The following is a 26,132-nucleotide window of genomic DNA, read 5'->3' on the forward strand; positions in this document are numbered from 1 at the left end:
TCACTCAGACAGAAGAAACATGAGGCTGAGACACTTGTTGGGGGTCCTAGCCCGACAATCCTACATGAAAATCCTTGAGAGTTCAAAAGGAACCAACATTCAGTGAGAGTTCTAAAGAATGATAAACCTTGATGTTTGCCTTTTTCTTTTTATAAAGAGTAGCAGCTTGTTGGCTGGTAAAATGTGAAGGCAATTTCACAAAGAAATCTGTCAGGGGTCCTCTGTTCTATCCTCACAAGATAGTAGGTGGGAACGTCAAAGCACCAGAGTGCATCACGTGCCTGCAAAAAAACCGCACAAATCCTAAGCGTCCAACCTGAGAGCCGCTCTCAGAGGAAATGCCTCTGGCTCGAGGAGCAGAACTCCACTAGCACCCAGAAGCTCCTGTGCCCTCTCCCCAGGATCCCCACCATCCTCCCCAGGATCCACCCAGCCTCTGGTGGGCTGCAGAGGGCAGAGCAGCGCAGTCTGGAGCTCACCTGAGGCTGGTTTGCAGTCTTTCTGACTGTACGACTCAGTCAGCTCCAGGGTGTGACCTTCCAGGGTTGCAAGGGAGACTGTGAGGTGCATCCTAGAGGTCCCTCTCCTTGGCAGGTCTTCTACTCCAGTTTCTGTCTCCCCAGCAACTTGAAACTACTGAAAACCCCGCTCTTCTATCCTGCTGTGTTTTGACTTCTTTTTTTGACCAGCACAGTCTGGTAAGCAAAGCCCTTAAGGAGAAACCAGTGCTGGACTTGAGGCTCAGGTCCCCAACCCTTCCCAGCCTCGGATTCTGCCCCTCCTGTTCTAACTGCCTTCACAGTCCTTCAGGCCCCATCCGTTACCTCCTCTGCCCCAGGAGATCACCTGGAGCTCTGCAGGCTTCTCTGCCTCTCAGCAGCCCCTTCCGACCTTCAGTTCCTTAGGCATATGTCCCCTAACTAAAACTGTGTTGATTTTACTTCCAAATGGAATTTAGTTGCCAGGAAAATGTAAATTAAAGCCACAATGAGATGCCACTTTACACGCACTAGGATGGCTTGAATCAAAAAGTCACGTAAGTGTGGCCAGGATGTGCTGAGATCAGAGCCCTCACAGGCTGCTGGTGGGAATGTAAAGGGTGCAACCACTTTGGAAAACAACCTGGCAGTTCCTGGAACAATTAAACATCATAGTTACCATACGACCAAGCAATTCCACTGCTAGGTACAGACCCTAGAGAAAGGAAAACATGAATCCACACAAACACTTAGACACAGAGTTTATAGCAGTGTTATTCATCATAGCCAAAAGGGGGAAACAACCCACGTGTGCATTAATGCAGGAGTCTCCGACCCCAACCCCCGGGCCGCACACAGGTACCAGTCCTGTGGCCTGTTAGGACAACGGCAGCGTTGGACTCTCATAGGAGCAGGAACCCTGTTGTGAACCGCGCATGTGAGGGATCAAGATGCTCACTCCTTTTGAGAATCTAACTAATGCCTGATGATCTGAGGCATTAGTTAGATTCTCAGCTTCATCCCAAAACCATCCCAACCCCTTGTCCATGGAAAAATTGTCTCCCACAAAACAAGTCCTAGTTGGGGACCGCGGCATTAGTGGACAAATGCATAAACGAAATGTGGTATATCCATATAATGGAATATTTATTATTTGACCACAACAAGGAACAAACTATTGATCCATGCTACAACATAACTGAACTTTGAAACATTATGCTAAGTGAAAGAAGCCAGTCATAAAAGACCACATACTATATTTTTAAAGTCCAAACCAGGGAAATCTATAAAGCCAGGAGTAGATTAGTGATTTCTTACGGTCAGGAGAGGATGGGAAGATGGAGAGATGGCTAAAGGGTATGACATTTCTGGTTTTTTTTTTTTTGAGACAGAGTTTCACTCTTGTTGCCCAGGCTGAAGTGCAGTGGCACGACCTTGGCTCATTGCAACCTCCGCCTCCCAGGTTCAATTGATTCTCCTGCCTCAGCCTCCCGAGTAGCTGGGATTACAGGCATGCACCACTAGGCCCAGCTAATTTTGTATTTTTAGTGCAGATGTGGTTTCACCATATGGGTCAGGCTGGTCTCGAACTCCTGACCTCAGGTGATCCACCTGCCTGGGCCTCCCAAAGTGCTGGAATGACAGGCGTGAGCCACCGTGCCCGGGCTATGATGTTCCTTTTTCAGGTGATAAAAATGTGTCAAAATTGTTTGTGATGATGGTTGTACATATCTGTAAGTATGCTAAAAAAAACAGTGAATCGGTGAAAAATTCTGACAGTACAGAATTATTTGAAATAAAAAGTAAAAGTTACCCTCTCTCCCACCCCAACCCATTCCCTAGATATTGCCATTGCTGACGTTTTAGTGTCTGTCTTTCCACTGATCTATCATATATAAATACAACACACATAAACTAGCTGTCTTTATATACAAATGTACTCATGGAGAAATGTAACCATACTTTTTTTCCCATTATCTTATATATAATGTACTCATGGAGAAATGTAACCATACTTTTTTTTCCATTATCTTATATATAATGTACTCATGGAGAAATGTAACCATACTTTTTTTTCCATTATCTTATATATAGAAATATACTTTAACTTAACAGTTTGCTGTGGACACCTTTTCAGACACTGAAAGTCTCTGCAGTAATCTCATTGCTTTCAACGTGACAGATGTGCCAATCATTTATTTAAATACTCCCCTGATGGGCCAGGTGCGGTGCCTCATGACTGCAATCCCAGCACTTTGGGAGGCCGAGGTGGGTAGATCACCTGAGGTCAGGAGTTCAAGACCAGCCTGGTCAACATGGCGAAACCCCGTCTCTACTAAAAATACAAAAATTAGCCGGGCATGGTGGCGTGTGCCTGTAATCCCAGCTACTCAGGAGGCTGAGCCAAGAGAATTGCTTGAACCTGGGAGGTGAAGGTTGCAGTGAGCCGAGATCACATCATTGCACTCTAGCCTAAGCAACAAAAGCTAAACTCCATTTCAAAAAAAGTATAATAAATAAATAAATATTCCCCTGATGGAAATTTTCTTTTTTATCCTCATAAAAAAATTATAAAATATGGCCAGGTGCAGTGGCTCACAGCTGTAATTCCAACACTTTTGGAGGCCGAGGCTGGTGGATCACTTGAGCTTAGGAGTTCGAAACCAGACTGGACAAGATAACAAAACTCCGTCTCTACACAAAATTTTAGCTGGGTGTGGTGGCATGTGCCTGTGATCCCAGCTACTCCGGAGGCTGAGATGGGAGGACTGCTTGAGCCTGGGAGGTCAAGGTTGCAGTGAGCTGTGATGATGCCACTGCACTCACCCTGAGCAACAGAGCAAGACCCTGTCTCAAAAAAATGTGTGTGTCTGTGTGTGTGTGTGTGTGTGTGTATACACAGACTGGAGTGCAGTGGTGCAATCTCAGCTCACTGCAACCACTGCCTACCAGGCTCAAGCAATTCTCCTGCCTCAGCCTCCCGAGTAGCTGGGATTACAGGTGCCCACCACCTCGCCTAGCTAATTTTTTGTATTTTTAGTAGAGATGAGGTTTCGCCAATTTAATTATTTATGATGTAGAAAGATACATATACATTTACACATAAAGAAATGTCTTAGGGAAGAGTCACCAAAATGTTAACCATGGTTACATTTGAAAAGTTAAATTTGAGTAAATTTATATCTTTATAACTTTTGATGTTTTCTGAATATTTTTCAATGGTATTCAAGCTGTATTTTTTTAATAATCAAAAACCTACTTTTTTTTTTTTTTTTGAGATGGAGTCTTGCTCTGTCACCCAGGCTGGAGTGCAGTGGTGTGATCTCAGCTCACTGCAAGCTCCGCCTCCCGGGTTCACACCATTCTCCTGCCTCAGCCTCCCGAGTAGCTGGACTATAGGCACCCGCCACCACACCTGGCTACTTTCTTTTTGTATTTTTAGTAGAGACGGAGTTTCACCGTGTTAGCCAGGATGATCTTGATCTCCTGACCTCGTGATCCACCCGCCTCGGCCTCCCAAAGTGCTGGGATTACAGGCATGAACCACTGTGCCCGGCCCAAAAAGCTATTTTTAGCCAGGAGCGGTGGTTCACGCCTATAATCCCAGAACTTTGGGAGGCCGAGGTGGGAGGATCACTTGAGCTCAGGAGTTCAAGATCAGCCTGGGCAACACGGAAAGACCTCCCCCCAACCATCTCTACAAGAAATACAAAAATTAGCTGGGCATGGTGGTGCACACCTAGTGGTCCAAGCTACTCAGGAGGCTGGGGTGGGAGGATCACTTGTGCCTCATAGGCAGAAGTTGCAGTGAGCTGAGATGGCACCACTGCACTCCAGCCAGGGCAACAAGCAAGATCTTGTCTCAAAATAAAAGTCTTTAAAAAAACTTTTTTTTCTTTGAGACAGTGTCTCATTCTGTTGTCCAGGCTGGAGTGCAGTGGCGTGATCTCAGCTCACTGCAACCTCCACCCCTGGGGTTCAAGCGATTCTCCTGCCTCACCCTCCGGAATAGCTGGGATTACAGGTGCGCACCACCACGCCCAGCTAATTTTTTGTATTTTTAATAGGGACGAGGTTTCGCCATGTTGGCTAGACTGGTCTCGAACTCCTGACCTCTGGTGATCCACCTGCCTCTGCCTCCCAAAGGGCTGGGATTACAAGCATGAGCCACCATGCCTGGTCTAAAAATCTTTTTTTTACTTTTTTTTTTTTCTTTTTTTAGACAGAGTCTTGCTCTGTCACCCAGGCTGGAGTGCAGTGGCACAATCTCAGATCACTGCAAGCTCTGCCTCCCAGGTTCATGCCATTCTCCTGCCTCAGCCTTCCGAATAGCTGGGACTACAGGTGCCCACCACTACGCCCGGCTAATTTTGTTTTCGTATTTTTAGTAGAGACGGGGTTTCACCATGTTAGCCAGGATGCTCTCGATCTCCTGACCTTGTGATCCACCCACTTCGGCCTCCCAAAGTGCTGGGATTACAGGCGTGAGCCACCGCGCCCGACCTAAAAATCTATTTTTATTTTGACAAAATATTACACTGTAATGGTTCACTCCTAGTGAGGTGATTTTTCCAGAGTTAGCTTAGTGTATACAGGACAGGAGAAGGTTTAGGATGGAATAGACTAACTGAAAGGAGTGAAACTGAAGAGACCTTCGTTCCCACTTCCTGAGTGTGGCGCTAGACTAAACTATAAGAACAACATACTCCTCAAGGTAGCCTAGAGGAAAGCAACATGAATCAGATTCTGAAGTCCGCCATTGTGTGACCCTCATGTGACCATTTTCCTCTCACCGACTCTCTGCCACACCCACACCGGAGGGAACCCTACATGGATGCTGCCGGGCCTCCCGTTAAACTCAGGGCCACTGATCTCAAAGCAGCACTCAACATTGGCTCCCACGCCTATTCCGCCTTGGAATGAACTTTGGATTCTTGTCTCCAAAAAGGACTACTCCTTTCCCTCCTCTTTCCCCTTAGGCTCCCCCTCCACCATCCTGACTCCAGCTGATGCCTCACGCTTCCCCGGGAAAAGAGAGCCCCTCAGGCAGGTATTCCCTCAGCTCCCACATCAGCACCCTGTCCTCACCGCACTCGCTCAACGGAGGTGGCCTTTCCACCTGGGTGGCTGGCACCAGGCCTTCTGGGACCCTCCAGGCCTTCTCTGCGCACCAGCTAGCATGTGCTAGAATCTATCTTTATTAGAATAAAAAACTGTGCACTTTTCTAGACTTATATTTCAACAAAATCTTTACATTAAACAAAACCTTCCCTTGAGCCCACGTTCCTGCTCACCTACCCGCCATCTGTCTGCTCTTCCCCACACACACTGAAGCTCTGCAGCGCGGCCTGCAGTCCAGCCCCACGGCCTTACTGTCCCCTCCCTGCCTCGGCCTCGGCCCACCCAACTTGGGCTTCCATCCCCACCACTCCCTGAGACGGCACATTCTAGAGTGTCTACTGCAAAATCCAGCATGCCCCCACAGCTCTCATCCTCCCTGACCTCACAAGGCACTCACACCCTCTGCAAATCTCTTCCCTTCATTCCTGATACTACGCCTTCCTGATTTTTCTCCCATCTCCCCGGCAACGCCTCCGCAACCTCTTCTGGTGGCTTCACCTCCACAGGTCATGCTGCTGGGCTCTCTTCGGTCCTCTTTCTTGTTTTTGGCTTCATACTCTCCTTCTGCTCATCCAGCCTTTAGGGTGGCAACAGCTGTCTCCTCTGTGGGGATGCTTTCTCCGCCACTGTCCACCACCTACCTCCTTCTCATTATCCAGATCTCAGGGTCAATGCTACCTCCTCAGTAGGCTTTTTTGATCATCCTTTCTCATGGGATTCTGCTGTAATACTCTGCAAAGCATTTACCGTCAGTTAGGCGGTTCAGTATGTGTGCACTACCTGTCCTCTCGCTGGAAGGACGCTGCAGGAGCATCACCTCACTGGAGCTGATGAGGGAGTGTCCCCAGCACCTGCAACCATAACTGGCCCAGGAGGCCATATGGAATGAATATAGTGCAATCTTCTGCTTAGGAGGTAATTTGTTACTTCCCAAAACCCTCTTAGGATGAACTCTCATAAACAAACAACAGTATTGCCATTAAAAATAATGGTATTTAACTGCTTCCACAGCTAAGAAAGTGTGTGTGTGTGTATACATATATATAGATATGTATATATATATCAATGTTTATAACTGAATTTTAATGAGCTGAAAAGAACAACACTATGGGGGGAAATGCAATTGATAGATGACATGATCTCGTACAATACAACTGTCAAGGTACATGGAACTCAGCTGCTCCCAAGCCACACAAAATCAAAACCAGTCTTTGTGAATGCAAAGAACGCACTGTAAGTCAAATATGGTATTGGGCAGGACACAGTGGCTCATGCCTGTAACCCCAGCACTTTGGGAGGCCGAAGCGGGAGGATTGCTTGAGCTCAGGCATTTGAGACCAGCCTGGTCAATAGGGCAAAACCCTGTCTCTACAAAAAATTAGCCAGGTGTGGTGGCATGCATCTGTAGTTCCAGCTACTCAGGAGGCTGAGGTAGGAGGATCACTTGAGCCTGGGAGACAGTTTGCCGTGAGCCAAGATTGTGCCACTGCACTCCAGCCTGGGTGACAGAGACAAACCCTGTCCAAAAAAACAAACAAACAAACAAACAAATATATATATAGTAATAAAAGAAATCCTTTAAGAAGTCCAATTCTTATAACCCAAGGTATAGATCCTGAGGTTGATATATAGTCTCTGAATATTTTCATATTCATGAGCTGTGGCCCTCCCATACCATTGCTGCAAGAGTAGTCCCAATGCTTCCGTTCTTAGTGTACACAGAGGTGTTGGGCTCGTGGTGGATTAACAGCAGGCTCATCAGGCTCATGGCGGTGTGGCAGAGTCTGGGGTGTGTGGTTCTAGGACAAGAATGTAGATCTCCTCCTCGCCCGGTGCCTCCAACCCATATTAGTTAATGGAGGGGGCAGAGGCTTAGGATGGCAACAAGAATGGTTGGAAATCACACATAGTGCTCCCTTGTGTAGCAGGCTGTGGCAAGTCCTCATGTCATAGCAGGTGCCTCAACATGACCTTCTAGCAGCCTGCTACTGACCAAACTTCCTCCTCCCTACCTCTAGCACTGTTGCATGAATTTGGTTTGCTTTGTTTTTTTTTTTTTTTTTTTTTTTTTTGAGACAGGGTCTCACTCTGTCGCCCAGGCTGGAATGCAGTGACACAATCTTGGCTCACTTTCAACCTCTGCCTCCCAGGTTCAAGCAACTGAACCTCAGAAACACGAGTAGCTGGGACCACAGGCGTGCAGCACCACACCCGGCTAATTTTTTTGTATTTTTAGTAGAAATGGGATTTTGCCATGTTGGCCAGGCTGGTCTCGAACTCCTGGGCTCAAGCGATCCACCTGCCTAGGTCTCCTAAAGTGCGTAAGCCACCGCACCAAGCCTGCTGCATGACTTTGAGTGGAGGGCAACAAAGCTCTAGGGTCGGGGGCCTAGATTGAGACTCCTCAACTGCCAGCTCCAGCTCCATGACCCAGGTGAGGGAAGTTACTTCTCAAGGCATCAAGACTTCATCTATAACATGGTTACAGCAGGACCAATAGTTCCAATTCCCTAAGGCAGAACTATGAAATAAATGAAATACACTGTGCAAATGAAAACCTATACCTGGCCCATAGGAACACTCAACAGTGCTCATTGTTGTGGTTTTTGTATTTATTAATATATACTTATTAATTCTCCCTATCAATTCATGTTCATTCCCAGGGTTAAAAGGAATGAGAATAGCCAAATGAAAATAAGCACCTCAAGTTCTCGTCTGCTATTCTGTAGTCAAAATATACCTGAAATTCACATCACACAGATTATAAACTCTCCACTAATAGGGAAGGTTTGTCCAGCTAAGAAAAATTACAGCATATTGTAGCTTCAGAATAATACTTTTATTGGCCTCAATTTCAGCAAAATATTAATCTATATCCTTTATTGTTTGGAGAGCTCTAAACAATAAAGGCAACAGCTTTCATGCCATGTCAACAAACCACACAAAACTGCCTTTATTAATGATACTCTGGTTTCTATTATGCTTATTTTTGTAGTGCATTTTCATCTTTTCAATTTCATTCAAAATTCTGATATGGCAACAGATAATAACCACTGTGGGTAAGGATGAGGAGAAACTGGAACCCTCATACACTACTGGTGAGAATGTAAAACACTGCTGCCAATGTGGAAAACAGCCCGGCAATTCCACAGAAGGCTAAACATAGACACACCAAATGACTCAGCAATTCCTCATCAAGGTGTAATAAACCCAAGAGAAATAAAAGCATATGTCCCTAAAAGACTTGTACATGAATGCTCACAGTGGCATTATTCATAATAGCTAAAAAATGGAAAGATCCAAATACTCATCAACTGATAAATGAATAAAATATGGTATATCCATATAATGATATATTATTTGACCATAAAAAGTAATGAAGACGCCAAGCGCCGTGGCTCACGCCTGTAATCCCAGCACTTTGGGAGGCCGAGGCAGGCGGATCACGAGGTCAGGAGATCAAGACCATCCTGGCTAACACGGTGAAACTCCGTCTCTACTAAAAAATACAAAAAATTAACTGGGTGCAGTGGCCGGCGCCTGCAGTTCCAGCTACTCGGGAGACTGAGGCAGGAGAATGGCCTGAACCTGGGAGGTGGAGCTTGCAGTGAGCCGAGATAGCGCCACTGCAGTCCGGCCTGGGCGAAAGAGTGAGATTCCGTCAGAAAAAAAAAAAAGGAATGAAGAACTGGTACATGCTACATACAACATGGATGAACCCTGAAAACATTATGCTAAGTGAAAGAAGCTAGTCACAAGAAATACACATTGAACGATTCCATTTATGTAAAATATTATATGAAATATTAATTTGCAGAATAGGCAAATTAATAGAAACAAAAAATAAACAGTGGTTGCCTAGGGCCTATGAGGAGATAGAAAAATTAATGGTGACAGCTAAATGGTTCAGGGTTTCTTTTGGAGGTTATAAAAATGTTCTAAAATTGATTGTGGTGACAGTGACAGCTGCACAACTCTTTGAATGTATTAAAGCCATTGAATTGTACACTTTATTTTTAAATTTTTATCTATTTATTTATATAAGACCGGGTTATGAGACTGGCAATTTTTGTATTGTGGGTAGAGACGGGGTTTCGCCATGTTGCCCAGGCTGGTCTCGAACTCCTGGGCTCAAGCGATTCACCTGCCTCGGCCTCCCACAGTGCTGGGATTACAGCCATGAATCACCGCACTTGGCTGAACCATATACATCTTAAATAAGCGAATTGTATGGTATGTAAATTTTATTTCAATAAAGCTGTTCTTAGAAAAAAAAAAAAGAGGAGATGTTAAGTCAATGCAAACTTTTTTTTTTGAGACGGAATCTCGCTCTGTTGCCCAGGCTGGAGTGCAGTGGCGAGATCTGGGCTCACTGCAAGCTCTGCCTCCCGGGTTCACGCCATTCTCCTTCCTCAGCCTCCCGAGTAGCTGGGACTACAGGCGCCCGCCACCACATCCGGCTAATTTTTTGTATTTTTAGTAGAGACGGGGTTTCACCGTGTTAGCCAGGATGGTCTCGATCTCCTGACCTCGTGATCCGCCCGCCTTGGCCTCCCAAAGTGCTGGGATTACAGGCGTGAGCCACCGCGCCCGGCCAAGTCAATGCAAACTTTCTAGAAAGTTCCAGAGGCAAGAGAAATTGAGGGCATGCTTAGGGACCAGTAACTATGAGAGAGACAAGCCTCAAACAGTAGTAAGGATGGGGCTATAAAAGACCACAGGCGAAGTAGAAGAATTTAAACTTTATTCAATTGGTCTACAGTTCCCACATTTCATGAACTGGTTGCACCAGAGCAACCTAGAAAGCTAGGTGAAAGACAAATTCCACGCCAGCACAGTGGCTCACGTCTGTAATCCCAGCACTTTGGGAGGCTGAGGGCGAATGATGGCTTTAAGCCCAGGAGTTCGAGTTCGCAGTGAGCCGTGATCATGCCACTGCACTCTAGCCTGGGCAACAGCAAGACCCTGCCTCTGGGAGGGAAAAAAAAGTCATTGAGCATGAATGTTTCTCAGCGATGAATAATGAATTGAGAAAGCTTCAAGCACACATCCTCCAGCTCCCTTCTGAACAGCAGTATTCGGTCACAAGACAGCTGGTGGGGGATACAGATACAATGTAAAACCCTATTTCACCCATGCACCCAACACTATTTAGCCCCCATATCTCAAGCTCTTTTATTGAATTAGCCAGTGCAGTAATTAAGTAGGAGACTTTCAGGTGGGTCTTACGCGGCCTGAAAAGCTTTCCTTCCAGATGGTTCTGGGTGGTACCTATGACTCAACAAATCACAAACCCAAGTTGTTAGGATAAACTCCTGGTTAATGTATAGAGGCACAATCTTAAGTAGTAAGCTGTTTCCTCAATAAACCCATGTGCTTTAAAATGTTTTAACTAGGGAAAACTTTTTAACTTATTAAAATTGCTTAGAGGAAAATCATTCTAGAGCATAATTTTCATAATTTAACACTACAATATGTAATATAAAACAGTGTAACTACTCGTTCACTCTATGACTCCTGAAACATACAGTCTTTAGTTCAAATAGACTGAACCATGACTCAGACACAAGATTAAGAAGAAAACTCAGTCCGGGCATGGTGGCTTATGCCTGTAATCCCAGCACCTTGGAAGGCTGAGGTAGGTGGATCACTTGACATCAGGAGTTCAAGACCAGCCTCAGCAATATGGCGAAACCCCATCTCTATTAAAAATTCCAAAAACTGGCTGGGCGTGGGGTGTGGTGGCTCACACCTGTAATCCCAGTACTTTGGGAGGCCGAGGCAGGTGGATCACAAGGTCAGGAGATCAAGACCATCCTGGCTAACATGGTGAAACTCCGTCTCTACTAAAAATACAAAAAATTAGCCGGGCGTGGCGGCGGGCGCCTGTAGTCCCACCTACTCAGGAGGCTGAGGCAGAAGAATGGCATGAACCCGGGAGGCGGAGCTTGCAGTGAGCTGAGATCAAGCCACTGCACTCCAGCCTGGGTGACAGAGCGAGACACCACAAAAAAAAAAAAAAATTCCAAAAATTAGCCGGGCGTGGTGGCGCACACCTGTAATCCCAGCTATTCAGGAGGGTGAGGCATAAGAATCACTTGAACCTGGGAGGTAGAAGTCGCAGTGAGCAGAGATGGCACCATTGCATTCCAGCCTGGGGCAACAAAGTGAGACTTTGTCTCCAAAAAAAAAAAAAAGCAAATTGATACCGTACCGGTTTGAAGTAATTCCCTTTATATCCAATTCACACTCCCTATAAACATGTTAATGTGGTCCTCACCTGTTTTTATTATTATTATTTTGTAGAGACGGGGGTCTAGCTATGTTGCCTAGGCTGGTCTCTAACTCCTGGCCTCAAAGTGATCCTCCCACTTTGGCCCCCCAAAGTGCTGGGATTTATAGGCATGAGCCACTATGCCCGGGTCCTCACTTTTTGTTCATTTTCAATTTCTCATACCTTTAAATATGAAACACAGATGGTAGAAAAATAAGTATTTTATTAAAGACAGTGAGCTCAGATAGACAACATATTGACATTTTATTGCTTTCATAAAAACTCTGTCTCACTGGCATATAATTAAGACCTACAAGCTACCAAATTTCAACCTCCTCCATCTTGATAAAACCACCACCGTAGGACTATGTTCACTGGTCTAGGATTCAAAGGCACCTTCCGCTAGCTGAGGCATTTCTTGAAGTGGAAAAAGGATTTGAAGGCAAGCAAATCACAGGCTCACTGCTAACATAAAGTGGGATAATGTCTGTTACAATATAGCTCAATAGTATAGAGTGTAATGCAAATGCTAACAATTATTTAAATTGTGAGGAGCACAGGCTGTTTTAGATCATGAAGGTGTCTCATCCAGAAAAGAATTATTCTCAATTAAAAGACATTTTAATACATTTTCATTATTAAACAATTGTTTTGGGAATAGATCACTCTTAACTGCAGGCTTGGGTTCTCTCTTAACTGATGTATTTCACCAGAAAATATGTAAAGTTCAACTTCAAATTGACAAAAATTTTAAAACTATGTGATTAGCAGCTGGGCGCAGTGGCTCACACCTGTAATCCCACCACTTTGGGAGGCCCAGGAGGGCAGATCACCTGAGGTCAGGAGTTCGAGACCAGCCTGGCCAACACGGTGAAACCCCATCTCTGCTAAAAATACAAAAATTAGCTGGGCACACTGGCACGTGCCTGCAATCCCAGCTACTCGGGAGGCTGAGGCAGGAGAATCGCTTGAACCTGGGAGGTGGAGGTTGCAGTGATCCGATATTGCGCCGCTGCACTCCAGCCTAGTGACAGAGCGAGACTCCATCTCAAAAAAAAAAAAAAAAGTAACCAGCCTGGTAGCAGGTGTCTGTAATCCCAGCTACTCGGGGAGTTGAGACAGGAGAATCAGAGAATCGCTTGAACCCAGGAGGCAGAGGTTGCAGTGAGCCAAGATCACGCCACTGCACTCCAGCCTGGGTGACAGAGTAAGACTCTGTCTCAAAAACATAAAAATACAAAAATAAAAACTATGTGATTAGCATTTTCTTCCACAGGAGACACAAAATAGAAGCATTCCTGTTTAGAAATCTTAGCCACAACTATTCTTTGTAAATGCTTAACCAGACCATTTCACTCAGGTGTACCTACAACATGTTAGCTTCATTTGCAAATTCCCTGAAGGAAGTAAAGACCACAAAAATAGAATCCTTTAACAGATGCAGCTCTTTATTTTAAAAATCAGTATAATCATAGTCCACCTGATTTGAAATGCATTCTGTGGAAATTCAATGTTACTTAAGTAAACAGCTAGTGGAACAGTAATAATTATAGCTACAGGCATTTATGGAGCACCTATCCCATGCCAGGCACTGTCAGATGTCCTTTAAATACCTGATCTCAATTAACCCTCACCACAACCAAGAATGATTACTGCTCCAAGGTCACAGTGCTGATAAGTGGAATTTAAGCCCAGATTCCTTTTACTACAAAGCTTGAAGCTCTTTCCCCTCTTTGCCGCAATAGCTTTCATCCTAGGCAAAGTGGCCAGGACCCGAGCATGGTTTCCACCTGCTGTTGTAGCCTTGCTCTCCCACCAGATGACGCAATCACCAGGTTAGACTTGATCTCGAGGGAACCAGAGGAGGTTGTAATTCACTACACCCACAAACAGATTTAACTGAGCAAATTACTCAACAGCCAGAGTTGAGGTAACTACAAAGCCGTGATGAAGGGCTCCCATTGTAAAAATGCAAATAATTTTTTAAAACACAAGAATACTTATTAAATGCCTATTCTGTTTCCAGCATTGTTTTAGGAATTGAAGAAGACATTGGATGGACTATTTAAACATTCAGCACAGAAGAAAAATATAAATAACATTTATTCACCATTGTTCTAGAAACAAAGCTACCTGTGTTCAGAACACGACATAGCAGTCCTGAAATATTAATTGAATCAGTATTATGAAAATAAATTACTCCAAATACTTTTTCTAGTTCTCTCAGGCATATGCATTTCTCTAATACTGGAACTGCTGGGCATTAGAATGTGCATGTTTTGGACTTTCTTGATAATACTGTTTTCCAAGGTAGTCATATGAATTTATATCTGTACCAGCCATCTATGAAAGTCCCTACTGTTCAACGTCCAACTTTAATTTAGGTATACAGTGTTCTGGCACTGTGGCTGAAATTTGCATTTCCTTCATTAACATGGTTGAACACTTTTTCATGTTTATTAGACATTTGGATTTCTCATTTTCTGAAGTGCCTGTTCAAGACTTTTGCCCATTATTGTATTAGTGCCTGTAGCATCTTGTTTAAGAAATGTTTCTCTATACTGAGGTCATGAGTATCTTCCTATATTAATTCTAAAAGTGTTATTGTTTTGCCTGCCTTTCTGCCATGCCTCCAGGTCATAAATCAAGTGTCTGGCTATGCATGATACTGTTTCTGGACTCCATATGGTGTTCTATTGGTCCATCATTATTAGCCTACCCAGTGCCAATATTACACTATCTTTTTTTTTTTTTTGAGACGGAATCTCGTTGTGTCGCCCAGGCTGGAGTGCAGTGGTGCGATCTCGGCTCACTGCAAGCTCTGCTTCCCGGGTTCACACCACTCTCCTGCCTCAGCCTCCCGAGTAGCTGGAACTACAGGCGCCTACCACCACGCCTGGCTAATTTTTTGTATTTTTAGTAGAGACGGGGTTTCACCATGTTAGCCAGGATGGTCTTGATCTCCTGACCTCGTGATCTGCCTGCCTCGGCCTCCCAAAGTGCTGGGATTACAGGCGTGAGCCACCGCGCCTGGCCCAACACTATCTTAATTATTATAACTCTTCTTGATATCTAATAGAGAAGTTTTCCTAACTTTTCTTTTTCAAAGTGTTTTGCCTTTTCTTGGGCCTTGGCAAATGTTTTAGAATCAGCTTGTCTAATTTTTTTAAATGTGGGATTACATTAGATCTATAAATCAGTTTCCAGAAAATTGACACATTTACAATATTGAATCTTCCACTCCTTGAGCCACTGAGCTCTTCATTTATTTAGGTTTTATTTAAAGCCACTCAATAAGGTTTTAGAATTTTCTATATCTGTTATAGTTTATAACCATTTAAAACCATGAATCTGAAAAAATATATTTTGTAAATGATGCATAAGTTTTTGGTGAGATACCTAGAGCTTGGGATAAGTATATATAAGTATGAAAATAAACTGAGGCTGGGTGCTGTGGCTCACACCTGTAATCCCAGCACTTTGGGAGGCCGAGGCGGGTGGTCAGGAGTTCAAGATCAGCCTGGTCTTGAGACCTGAGGTCAGGAGTTTGAGACCAGCCTGGCCAACATGGCAAAACCCCATCTCTACTAAAAAAAAGTACAAAAATTAGCCGGGCGTGGTGGTGGGTGCCTATAATCCCAGCTACTCAGGAGGCTGGGGCAGGGAGAATTGCTTGAACCCAGAAGGCAGAGGTTGCAGTGAGCTGAGATCGTACCACTGCACTCCAGCCTAGGTGACGCAGCGCAACTCCACCTCAAAAAAAAAAAAAAAACGAAACGAAACTGGTGGTGGTGGTTTGCACCTGTAACCCCAGCTACTCGGCTGGCTGAGACAGGAGGATGGCTTGAACCCAGGAGTTAGAGACCAGCCTTGGCAACACAGTGAGACACTGTCTCTAAAAAAATAAAAAAATATTAAAAAGTTAACATAAAATTTTCTTTTTTTCTTTTTCTTTTTTTTGAGACAGAGCCTCGCTCTGACGCCCAGGCTGGAGTGCAGTGGCACAATCTCAGCTCGCTACAATCTCCGCCTCCTGGGTTCATGCCATTCTCCTACCTCATCCTCCCGAGTAGCTGGGATCACAGGAGGCCACCACCATGCCCGGCTAATTTTTTTTGTATTTTTAGTAGAGACAGGGCTTCACCATGTTAGCCAGGATGGTCTTGATCTCCTGACCTCGTGATCTGCCCGCCTCGGCCTCCCAAAGTGCTGGGATTACAGGCGTGAGCCACCGCGCCCGGCCAACATAAACTTTCTTAAAATGTATAAATGAAACAAAGTTCATCAAAGTCCAATTACTATGACATAATTTCATTTTAATTCCAGAATTACTGTTTTGTAGTAATATCTCACACTTCCTCAGTACTAAAGTACTTGAGAGAACTTGCATGTCACATAAAGTGGTGTCCAAATATTACCATTCATGGGTCCTTATATTTATCCAGTGATGAAGTACTTACACAGTCTGGAATAATTTTCAATTCATCAGCTTCAAGAGAAAAAGAATGAAGAAGATGAATACATGACGGAAGAGACTGAAACCTTATTAATACACATCCCCTGCCTGGGGCTGAGGATCCAGACCCTTTTCTCCCGTGCGCTCTGACCCCTCTCCCATACTTACATAATTCCCTGACCCTCTAGCTACCTTCTCTCCTTTGCAAAACTGGGCACGGTTCTGTCAATATTCTGTGTTGAGGACTAAATGCAAACAAGTGTCTTGGAGAGGACAGTTAAAAAGTCAAACAAAGAGCAATAATTAGTTAAAGGAGTGATAGCTAGTCCCTATTAGATGGACATTTTATTAAGACTGCCTGTAATCATGTTTTGTGGAAAGACTGAAAATAACCCCCAATAAACTGGCCTCAAAATCTTCAAGCAATTCTAAGAAAATGGTAGAATTTGCACACAAAAATAAGAATCTTGAGGAAAAAAAAGGCGGAGGAGAGGGGCAGGGGCCGTAGCGCAGGCCTGTAACTCCAGCACTTTGGGAGGCCGAGGCAGGCCGATCACCTGAGGTCAGGAGTTCAAGATCAGCCTGGCCAACACGATGAAACCCCATCTCTACTAAAAATACAAAAATTAGCTGGGTGTGGTGGCGGGCTCCTGTAATCCCAGCTACTTAGGAGGCTGAGGCAGGAGAATCGCTTGAACCCAGGAGGCAGAGGTTGCTGTGAGCTGAGATCATGCCACTGCACTCCAGCCTGGGCAACAGAGCAGGACTCTGTCTCAAAAACAAAAAAAAGAAAAAAAAAAAAGGGAGGAAAACTTTACAAACAACTTCAAGTATTTTAATTCACTCAGGTATCCCTCAAAACATTTTAGAAGCCAGTAAGTAAATGGCACTCATTTATACTGCATTCTACGTGAGGGGGCTAAAAATCACCTGTAGCTTCCAGAAATTTAGAATCTGTTTGGGAAGCAAGAAATAAGCACAAATAATTGGAGTACAATACAACGTAAGCACTGAATGTTACTGTTATAAAGCAGTACAAAATCCTGCAGGACCTTCAGAGACAAAAAGGATTACTTTCAAATGAGATGGTCTTGACACTTCAACAAGGGCGGTGTGGGTTCAGCTTGCCCTGGTACAGGGGATGGCGAGCCTCAGCCCGCGGGCGGCAGACACCTGTTTTTGTGCAGCCTGTGAGCTAAGAATGGTTGTTACATTTTAAAATATTTGAAAAGACTCAAAAGAAGAATATTTCCTGGCACAGGAAAGTTATATTAATTGAAATTTCAAGGTCCAGAATAGTTTCTTCGAACACAGCCATGCTTTCACACTGCACGGCAGAGGGGAATCGTTTTGACAGAGACCATATGGCCCACAAAGCAAAAAAAAATTTACTACCTGGTCCTTTAAAAACAGTTTTCCAGCCACTGCTCAAGAAGGATGGATAGGATTCTGGCGGGCAGAACTAGGAGAGGAGGGGAAGGAGAGCAGAGAGGAAGAAACATTCCACTTGGGAAACGAAGGTGTGACAGCACAGAGAGAAAATCCCGAATATTTAAGGAACGGTGGGAAGACCAGTTTGGCTGAAGTGGCAGTTCCAAAAGAGATAAACAAATTTTTGAACCATTTAGAACTGTGTGCTTTGTTATTGAGCCATTTATACAACTGTGGTGAGTGATTAACAGGCATCCTCACTTGGAATCTATGAGGTTGATTACTGTTATTATCCCTAGTAATAATTAAGAAACTAGCTGAAAGATTTGATAAGAAAACCAAGGCTTACAGAAGTAACTTGCCCAAGATCACAGCCAGCAAGCTGAGCACCGCAGTGAACCTCTTTGCCCCTGAGGCAACGCTGTGAATACTACACCATATCAAACCTCCACACAGAGCAGTAAAAGGAAAGGCATCAACAAAGGCAGGTTAGGGCAAAACTGTCAATGTTTGCAAACATGGAAGTAAAAAAATACGGATTTTATGTGTAGGTTATGTTTCTCCAACTGTGTTTAAAAGGACAGTTCTCCTGACTGGGTGCAGTGGCTCACACCTGTAATCCCAGCACTTTGGGAGGCAGAGATGGGTGGATCGCTTGAGCCACAGGAGTTCCAGACCAGCCTGGGCAACGTGGCAAGACTCTGTCTCTACAAAAAGTACAAAAATTAGCCAGGCATGGTGGTACACACCTGTACTGTCAGCTACTTGGGAGGCCGAGGTGGATCACTTGAGCCTGGGAGGTCAAGGCTGCAGTGAGCTATGATGGTGCCACCGCATTCCTGCATGGGTGACAGAATGAGGGCCTGTCTCAAAAAAACAGAAAAGAAAAAAAAAAAAAGACAGTTCTTTCACGAGCTGGCCCAAACAGTTCCTTCCACCTTTAGAATCAAAGTATTGTGGTCTTTTTCTAAATCACAGGAGAAAAAAATGTAAGTTCAATGTTCTCAATTTCAGGTTTCTCTTAAACATTTGAAAAATGGTAAATTATAAAAATTAATGTATAAGTAACAGACCAAGTTTGGGAAAATTTAGCTGATTATGCTTAGCTCAACTTTTTTTAATGGATTATGTGCTTACTGATGTCATTTTATTATTTTAAGTTCAAATGATCCATTGAATACATTAATTCAGTAACAGTTAACTCAATTATCTGGAAGTGGTTTTGAGATTAAGATATTCTTCAAAATAATAATCATGCTTTTGTGAGAGCTATCATAAGCACTAAAAAAACAGACATCTACATATCAGCAGTATCTTTTCATTCAAATTATAGAAACCAAAAAATAATACATTACATCTTAATGCCACCTGGGAACACCCTACCCCTAGCTGACTAAGGCTGCACTGTTCAAATATGCAAGCCACATACATAATTTAAAATGTTCTAGTATATATATTGTTTAAAAGTAGAAGCAGGTGAAATTAATTATAATAGTATATTGCATTTTACCCAGTCTATCCAACATATTGTCATTTCAACATTTAATCAATATTTTATAAATTGAAAGATATTATTTTTTTCTACTAAATCTCAAAATCTGAGTATATGTATTTCACACTTCACAGCACCAGCCATATTTCAAGTGCTCAAAGCCACAGGTGGCTACTGGATAGGACAGCACAGGTCTAAGGGATCTGATTTCTAGAAATCACAGCAGGAAAGAAGCTGTGGAGTACAACTTTACCATCAGTGAAAGTGAAGCACATGGGTTAAAAAAAAAAAAGAAGAAAAAAAAAGGGAGGAGGAGGAGCATTTGACTCCAATATTCTCATGTTTGCAATAAACGAGAGTTTAACTAAAAAATGAATAGCAAACAACAGACTATGTTAGCAGACAGTAACCTTTTAGCAATCTATACAAGGTTCTAAAACTATTGTGCACTATTGATTTTATAATTGTTTTCACCACATTTTAACTAGTCTTGCTGTAACTATACTTAGGGTTACCCATACCTTCACTCTTTCCATGCCACTTCCTCACCCGCTCCCCATTCCCTGAACTATTCCAAGTTACAGATGAAGAATCTACCTTCAGGTGCTTTCTACAACACAAATTTAAAATCTACACAGGGATAGTCAGTGGAAAGGTACAGAAAAATTTTGGAAGGTGGACAGATATGTCCAGAGTGCTCCACACAAGTCTTGAAATGGTGTAATAACTTTTTTTTTTTTTTTTTCCTGGAGACAGGGTCTCACTCTGGTTGCCCAGGCTGGAGTGCAATGGTGTGATCTCAGCTCACTGTAGCCGCGACATCCCAGGCTCAGGTGATTCTCCCACCTCATCCTCCTGAGTAGCTTGAGACTACAGCTGTGGGCCACCACACCTGGCTAACTTTTTTGTTTTTAGTAGAGGCAGAGTTTTGCTATGTTGGCCAGACTGTTCTCGAACTCCTGGACTCAAGCAATCTGCCTGCCTTGGCCTCCCAGAGTACTGGGATTACAAGTGTGAGCCACCACACCCAGCTGTGTTATAACATTAAGAATAAAAAAGAAAAGAGGCCAGATATTCCTAAGCAGTGATTCAACTAAACCATGAGAACAGTTTAATGACTGAACAGGGAAGAGATACGTGTCACCAATGTGGGCCAAAATAAGTAATGAAAAGTTCCCCTTTCACCCTCCCGCCTCTACCCCATCCCCCAGGAGAATCTGAGTGGGATCATTCTCCAAAGATTTGGTTGTAGCAAACATTTCTTTTTGGCTCTTTCTAGACACCAAATAGAATTCTCCTTCATTGATCTATTAAAGTACCTATAATAAGTTAAAATAGTAGACAATAAATTCTGCTTGTGAAAAACAAATTGCTGGACTGGGTGTGGCTACACTATCTGGGGTGGGATGTGATGGGAGAAGACTATGTATTTTAGTGGCAATAGGTCAAAGTACATCAGCGTTCAAGTTTAAAACAAACTGAACAACTCAAACACTGCAACAACAGGATGTTTAACAGTTTCTTTTTCCCAGATATAATTACGCGGTTACGAGGTGTTTACCACTGCTTAAAATGAAAAATTGAGGAAACCAAAATTATAGCGCAGTAGTTCTCAGCCCTTTGATGAATTATGTTTGTTATCCAGAAACCTATCCCTATCAATTAGATTACGCTTTTAAAAAGTTACAAGAAATCAAAATATTATAATTCTTTTAGTTCGGCGGACTTCATGATGCCCCTTCAAATAATGGAAGTAATGAAAGTGCCCAATCATCAGCAAAGTCTTTAGACACCAACTTACGTTTTGTTTTAAAAACTAGATATTAAACCAAGATTATGTCATTTGTACAAATATTTTATACACACACAAAACCAACTTGAAATACACCAAAGTATCAGCAAAGATTATCTCTGGGTAATTATGGGTTTTGTTTTTTTTCACTCTGCTTCTAAATTTTTTTCTTTTTTTTTTTGAGACGGAGTTTCGCTCTTGTTGCCCAGGCTGGAGTGCAATGGCCCAATCTCAGCTCACTGTAAACTCTGCCTCCCAGGTTCAAGTGATTCTCCTGCCTCAGCCTCCCGAGTAGCGGGGATTACAGGCGCCTGCCATCATTTCCGTCTAATTTTTGTATTTTTAGTAGAAACGGGCTTTCACCATATTGGCCAGGCTAGTCTCGAACTCCTGACCTCAGGTGATCTGCCCGCCTCGCCTCCCAAAGTGCTGGGATTACAGGCATGAGCCACAGCGCCCGGCTTAAATTTTATGTTTTCTCCAATGATCACGCATTATTCTTAAAACTAGAAGGAAAAACAAAACAGGCAAGCAGAAACTTAGGTAGTGCCAATCGATTTGGGATTATATTGAGTTGTGCTACCCTTTATACCTCCATAACTTCTAAGTAAAAACCATTCAGAGCCCTTGAAGACAGGAACCTTCCTTTTTCTAAAATATATACTCAATTACATTCAGATATACAATATATGATTAATATGTGGTGGAGCACGCTACAAAATATTAGAAAAACTAAATATGAATTCTTTGAAAAAGCAAAACAATTTTGCCTTGCAAAACGAGGAACAGCAGAGTGGGAGCTTACGGGGTAGAAGGCACAAGGCATTTGTCTTGATCCAAAACAAACAAAAATGTAATCCTTTCACTAAACGCCCCTGTTCACTTTAAAAAGGTTCATTCTGTGTCAACTTCACCTCAATTTATTGTAAAAGTAAACCTAAAGGCCGAGCGCGGGGGCTCACGCCTACAATCCCAGCACTTAGGGATGCTGCGGCGGTAGGACTGCTTGAGCTCAGGAGTTCGAAGCCATCCTGGGCAACATTATGAAACCCTGTTTCTACAAAAAGTAGAAACATTAGCCAGGCGTGGTGGTGCACGCCTGTAGTCCCAGCTACTAGGGAGGCTGAAGCAGGAGGATCCCTTGAGCCCGGGAGGTCGAGTCGGCAGTGAACCAAGATCGCGCCACTGCACTCCAACCTGGGCAACCAGAGACCCTGTCTCCTAAATAAATAAACCTAGCAAAGTTCCTTTCTAAATACCCCATACTGAATAAACACTGTTTAAACGCTGCTTTGCCCCCAACCAATCCTAATTTAAAAAAAAAAAAAAATCTTGTTTACTCTATTCTAGAACAACCAATAAGTACTGCTCATCAAAGTGGAAGCTATTGTGATGCTGGACTGGTAGGAAGATACAAAAAAAATACAATGTAATAATACACCTTCTTGCCTTACAGCAATGGTGGAGTGATAGAAACAAAGAGAACAGATCAGAAAAAGAGGCCACAAAACAGTCATGAGTAATTCTGCTGTTTTTAATAAAGGTTAAGCACTATTGACTTTGGAGAATTTGGGGTGACAAGACAGGCAGGGTTTCAACAGGCAAAGCAGCAGAATTAGGGCACAGGGCAGAGCTGGGTGGGTCTCATCACACATCTAATCCTCGATGACAGCACAAAGCCACCTCTCTCCTTGTGCTTAAGTGTACACGTACATTGATTGAAAATGCACTGAAATCCAACTCATCCACCAAGCAAGGGCTAAAGGCGCGCACACAAACTCAACAGCGCTGCGTTCGCGTGGCTGGAGGGCAGACGGTGAATATTCCATTTTACTTAGTAGAGTATCAACACCTAGCTGCAGGGTTAAACCTGCTTAACAAAAGCTTGCGAGGGGCTAGAGAGGTGCACACCATCAGCCCTCTCCCGAGCGCCGACCTGCCTCACCGTGCCTCTGCGCTGCACCCCGAATGCAGGCCGACTGGGGCAGGGCCGCGACCCCGGCCTCGGCCTCCGCCCGGCCAGCCCCGACACGATGCCACGGGACAGACCCGCAGGGGCCACCCCACACCCCTGCGGGCCGGCCCCCCGCCCCGGTCCCGGACGCTAGCTTGGGAAGGCAGGCCGGGGGCCCAGGCATCGATGGCAGGTGGGCGGCGCAGCCTCCGCAGACAAAGCTGGGCGCCCCATCGAACAGGACCCTCTGCCCCACGCGCCCGCAACCGGCCAGCCCCGGAGCCCGGCCCGCGCCGCCATCCCCAGCCCGGCGCCCAGCCCCCGGCCCCCTGCCCCCGGCGCCCGGTGCTCGGCTCCCGGCCGGCGGAGACCTGCCCGCCGCGCCCGGAGCGCCCGCGCAACCGCCGCCGCCGGAGCGCGCAGGCCGCCCAACCACCGTCCCGGCCCAACCAACGCGGGCAGGGGAGGAGAGGTGCGCGCGGCCGGCGGAGCGTGCGAGCCACTCGGGGGTCGCAGGGGGAGGCTGCGCGCGGCGAAGGCAGGGGCGAGGAGACGCCGAGGCCGGCGCTGAACGCGGCGCCAGGAGGGCCTGCTGGAGGGGGCTTCGCCCCTTTCCCCTTGGAAGGTGCAGATGGTTTGACCCCCCACCCCGAGTGAGGTGCCTCGTCCCAGCCCCGGCTGGACTGTACCATCGGGCGGTGCCGCCGGGATTTCTCCCCCCCACCACCACCATCAATTTCCCCCCCCACCCGGGTCCGCGGTCGGTTGGCCCCGGCCGGGCTCTGAGACGCGGAAAGAGCTGGGCGCCATTTTGGGTGGGACTAAGCAAAGACGAAACACCCTCCCAGTCTATGGGGTAGTCCGGACCCTGGCTTATCTGGTTCCCTTAATCCTTTAGGTACTTACACGACGTTGGGTGAGGGGAGCTGGAAGATCAGCGGGTCCCCGATCCTCTCTCCCTAGGGGTGATAGAAATCAAACCCCCCCGCCACCTCCAGGTGGTTCTTCCCGCCGCAGAGTGGGAGCAGCATAAAAGGCGGGGTCTTATTAGCATAATCTGCCTGGCAACCTGATCTCGACGTTATATGATTGGTTAAACTCTGTAAGCCCCATGCCGTGCCTAGAGACGAGAAACGCTGGGGCGAACTGACAGGCCCAGATTTAGGAGTCATGACGAAGATCCTGAGACGCTTATTCAGTCTGCAGAGAAGCCAAAAGGAGATTCACACAATGGCCCAATGACTGAAGGCCTCTTTATTTCGTGCTCTGCTGTTCGTGTAAAACCCAATCGTAGAGCGGGTCTCAGGCGGCGCTCGCCCGCGTTTCTACTCTCAGCCAATCAGAAAACCCGACTCTTCGCATTGGGGTCAAGCCCCCGCTGCGGCCCGCAAGCTGACGGGGAGGAACCTTCCAGCTGTGCCTGGGTGTCTCGTGCGCCGAGGGCAGCCTGCGCCCGTGCTGAGCCCGAGGGCCCGGGGTCCCGGAAGGCTCGCGGGGGTGAGGCGGCCCTCGCGTCCGCCTGCCCCGCCACAGATTGCCTCCGAAGTGGCCTGGCCGCGGAGCGCCGGCGAAAACCGAACTCCTGCCCGGCTCCCGGACTCGGGAGCCTGCCGGGGTCTCGCCCTCAGGACCCCCAGGGAGCGGCCGGGCGCCGCCTATCACCCTGACTCACCGCACCTTGAGAGCGCTTTCACTGCGCCTCTTTTTTCTCCTCTACCAATCTGGAAAGGAAGTGAGTGTCATTTCAAACATTGAGAAACATTATTCAACATTGGTTACCCAATGACTCAGCTCACTCCTTAACCGCAGGCTTCCACATCCTGTTGTCCCTTAAAATTGCCTTCACAAAGGGCAGCCAAGAGCCCAGCTTTGGAGAAATACCCAGCTCCGACTACCCACTGGCAGGCAATACGCATGACAGCTAGATGGCAGAGAGACCTTGGACCTTCGGACCTTCAGGGAGCGGTTTTCCCTTCCGTGATATCTACCTTGCTACGTTCGTGATATCTACCTTGCTACGTTATTTTGAAGATTAAGTGAGCTCTTACTTTACCGAGTAAAGTGCTTTGCTTAGCACACTGTCTGGAACTTAAATGAGAAGTACTGACAATATAACCTACAAAAATCCTAAACTATTGCCTACCTGAGAAAAAGAGGGAGACAGGACAGCTAAGCAAAAGACGAGAATAGAAAACACCCACAGCGGGAAAAACTGTAAAATTAACTCAACAGTATTCTCTTTACTGTTTTTTTGTTTTGTTTTGTTGTTTTGTTTGCTTTTTGATAACGGAGTCTCGCTCTGTTGCCCAGGCTGGAGTGCAGTGGTGAGATCTGGGCTCACTGCAACCTCTGCCTCCCGGGTTCAAGCGATTCTCCTGCCTCAGCCTCCCTAGTAGCTGAGATTACAGGCATGCACCACCACGCCCGGCTAATTTTTGTATTTTCAGTAGAGATGGGGTTTCCCCATGTTGGCCAGCTGGTCTCAAACTCTAACGTCAAGTGATTCTCCCGCCTTGGCCTTCCAAAGTGCTGGGATTACGGATGTGAGCCACCGCTCCTAGTCTACCATTTTGTTTCTTTAAATAGCTGGAAACAACGTGGAAAGAAAAGAGAGCTTTTTTTTTTTTTTAAACTTCGTGGCAGGGTGCGGTGGCTCACGCCTGTAATCCCAGAATTTTGGGAGGCCGAGGCGGGTGGATCGCTTGAGCACAGGAGTTCGAGACCAGCCTGGGCAACACAGTGAGACTCTGTACAAAAACCAAAAAGATTAGCCAGGCATGGCGGTGCACATCTGTGGTTCCAGTTACCGGCAGGCTGCGCAGGAGGGTTGCTTGAGCCCAGGAAGTCAAGGCTGCAGTGAGCTGTGATCGTGCCACTGCGCTACAACCTCGGTGATAGAGCAAGTCTCTGTCTTTAAAAAACAAAACAACAACAACAAGAAACTTCAGACATTTAACCACCTTGTAAACAACTTCGCATCTAGGCCCTGTGTTGCTCTTCCTTAAACCACTGTACAGGTGGCACTGGGCTTAGATGAGGCCGACCTTAACATAGCTAGTGAGAGACACTAGTAGCCCTTCTCTGGCAACATAGACATGGAAGTCAGTTGCCTAAGGAAAGATCACATTGGCTA

At 45.5% G+C, this 26,132-nt stretch overlaps 1 protein-coding gene across 4 annotated transcripts in view; it reads right to left on the reverse strand.

Annotated features, from left to right (window-relative positions):
* PRDM10 (PR/SET domain 10) overlaps positions 1-24,728 on the reverse strand; it is a 104,001-nt gene extending 79,273 nt beyond the window's left edge. Inside the window, exon 1 of one of the 4 annotated variants that reach the window (XM_054440487.2) lies at positions 23,906-24,728. The gene's annotated coding sequence lies outside the window, so the exon portion shown is untranslated. Of the gene's footprint in view, positions 1-479; positions 513-23,905 lie in introns of those variants that run through there. The other 3 variants (XM_063671625.1, XM_054440488.2, XM_063671624.1) reach the window with 3 other exon arrangements.
* Positions 24,729-26,132: the final 1,404 nt, after the last annotated feature.

Source organism: Pongo pygmaeus, chromosome 9, assembly GCF_028885625.2.
Source record: "Pongo pygmaeus isolate AG05252 chromosome 9, NHGRI_mPonPyg2-v2.0_pri, whole genome shotgun sequence".
NCBI lineage: Eukaryota > Metazoa > Chordata > Mammalia > Primates > Hominidae > Pongo > Pongo pygmaeus.